The 2,614-nt window shown below is 39.6% G+C and overlaps 1 pseudogene; it reads left to right on the plus strand.

Annotated features, from left to right (window-relative positions):
• Nucleotides 1–362: 362 nt before the first annotated feature.
• Nucleotides 363–1,286, plus strand: LOC143686823 (calumenin pseudogene; annotated as a pseudogene).
• Nucleotides 1,287–2,614: the final 1,328 nt, after the last annotated feature.

Consider the following 2,614-nt stretch of genomic DNA (forward strand, 5'->3'; position numbering starts at 1 on the left):
AGGCCTCAACATAAAACCTAAAACTATAAAACTTGAAGAAAACATAGAAGAGAATCTTTGTGACCTTAGATTAGACAATTACCTCTCAGCTATGACTCTGAAAATATGAGTTTTTGATAAATTGGACCTCATCAAAATTAAGAATTTCTACTTCCTGAAAGAGAATAAAAAGACAAACCATATAACGGGGCAAAAAATATATGCAAATAATCTATCTGATAAAGTTCTATGATCCAGAATATATAAGGAACTCTCAAAATTCAATAAACAGGGACAGTGCTTGAATGCACAGATGAGCCAGATGGTGGACAGTGGCCACAGTAACCTGGATGGTGGCGAGAGCAGCAAGAAGGAAAGATCTGATTATCATGGACCTGTGACAATGGCTTATGTGCCTGTCCCTGTGCACAGTATCTGCCTTGAGGAAGCCCACAGCAAAGAAGGATCGCATATGCCGTGAACCTCAGCTGAGCCACAGGTTTCCCAATGATGCTCAAAGTTTTGATTATGACCATGTTGTCTTCCTGGGTGCCGAAGAAGCAAACACCTTTGATCCGCTGACACCGGAAGAGAGCAAAGAAAGATTTGGAAAGATTGTAAGTAAAATGGATAGTGACAAGGACAGGTTTGTCACTGTGGATGAGCTCAAAGACTGGATTAAATTTGCACAAAAGCGCTGAAATTATGAGGATGTAAAGCAGCAGTGAAGGAGCATGACCTCAGTGAGGACAGCCTCGTTTCCTGGGAGGAATATAAAAATACCCACCTACGGCTACATTTTAGATGATCCAGACCCTGACAATGGATTTAACTATAAACAGGTGGGTTAGAGATCAGCAGAGGTTTAAACTGGCAGACAAAGAGGGAGACCTCATGGCCACAACTTTCCTCCACCCTGAGGAGTATGACTACATGAGAGATATAGTAGTATAGGAAACAGTGGAGGATATAAAAAAAAAAAAAAGAAATGCTGGTGGTTTCTTTGATCTAGAAGAGTATGTTGGTGACATGGGAATATCAAGAGCCAGAATGGGTGAAGACAGAGCGGGAGTAGTTTGTTGAGTTTCAAGATAAAAACCCTGATGGAAAGATGGACAAGGAAGAGACCATAGATTGTATCCTCCCCTCAGACTTGTCATCATGCAGAGGCAGAATCCAGGTACATGGTCTATGAATCAGGACGAAACAAAAATGGCAAGATCACCAAGGAGGAGATTGTTGTCAAGTATGATTTATTTGTGGGCAGTCAAGCCACAGATTTCAGTGATGTTCTGAGTATGACGTGATGAGTTCTGAGCTGCAGAGAGAGGAACCCATGTCTCTTCAAGAGTAATTTATTTTTACAGCTTCTGGTTTCACATGAGATTGTTTTGTTTTTGCTACTGATTCTGTTATTACAAACTTTTTAAGATGTGAAAAGTGGTAACAACATCATCCCGTCCCCATTCCTCCTTCTCTCATAAAGACCAGAGGGAAACCATGCTTCTGATTAACAATTCTACTTATTACATTTGTGTTCATACATTTACACTCTGCGTCATGTAGAACGATGTAGTATTTATTTTTGTATTTGTTCTCTGGTCGGGAGAATGATATGAAGGATTAAGGACTTCAACCCAAACTTGTAAGCAGAAATTAGCCCTTTACTCTCTCTCAGCCCCTTATCTTATAGTTTCTATAATTCTCACTTAACTAATTTTTTAAGCCTGAGATCAATAAATGTTCAAGGGAGAGAAAAGGAAACAAATACCCAGAATCTATATTTAGAGAGATAATATTTAACATTGCCATTGAAAAGTAGAACTTTTCAGAGGTTGTAGGGGCCACATATCCCATTCAGTTGCTATGAACCCAGCAACTGATCCTGGCATTATCTGGGTTAGGAAATATCCCTGTGCTGTAAGAAAACTTGGCTCAACTTTTATTCATTACGTTCCTTATTTTTTCCTCTGTAGGAGTAACTGCTTGCTGATTTTGTGAAGCACAGCTGTGATGGGAGAGTTAGAGTCAGCGTCTTGAAAATCTATCAAGCAGTGAGTGTGATCTCTACACAACTACAGTTTGAAACAACTGGAAAACTGAAGGAAATATGCAAGTGTTTTCAGGGCACACATGTTTTTTCTGGTGTGTGTCTATTGAAATAGATTGTCTTACCTATTGAAATCACTGCAAGTGCCCTGTCCTGGCTCCTCTTTCCCCAGGGTTTGGTTGTACTAAGGAATTAATCTTGCTTTCATGGCAATTGAGATTTACTTCTTTCCAGTCATGTCATTGAAAGTGCCTTTAACTGACAAGAAAAATTATCACCAAATGGTGATTCTCTTAAGAAACTCAAAGGAAAAAAAACAGAAACAATTATTTGGATCACCTTACATGAAATTTTAGAGCCTCCCAAAATAGTGGGTACTTTTTGCCTCCCTTTCTGTTTTGGACAACGGTTAAATTGCAGTATTAGTTAGGAACTTGGTTGCAATGATCTAATCTTATGGGCTGGTTTCCAAAAACCACATGCTGTTGAATTTACTAGGGATCCTCATATCTCAGAATGCAAACCACTTACTACCAGGCCTCCCTCTGTGCCAGCTGAAAAGCATGGGCTCTCTCAGAGATGAGA

This window comes from Tamandua tetradactyla, chromosome 6 (genome assembly GCF_023851605.1).
Source record: "Tamandua tetradactyla isolate mTamTet1 chromosome 6, mTamTet1.pri, whole genome shotgun sequence".
NCBI classification, from domain to species: Eukaryota; Metazoa; Chordata; class Mammalia; order Pilosa; family Myrmecophagidae; genus Tamandua; species Tamandua tetradactyla.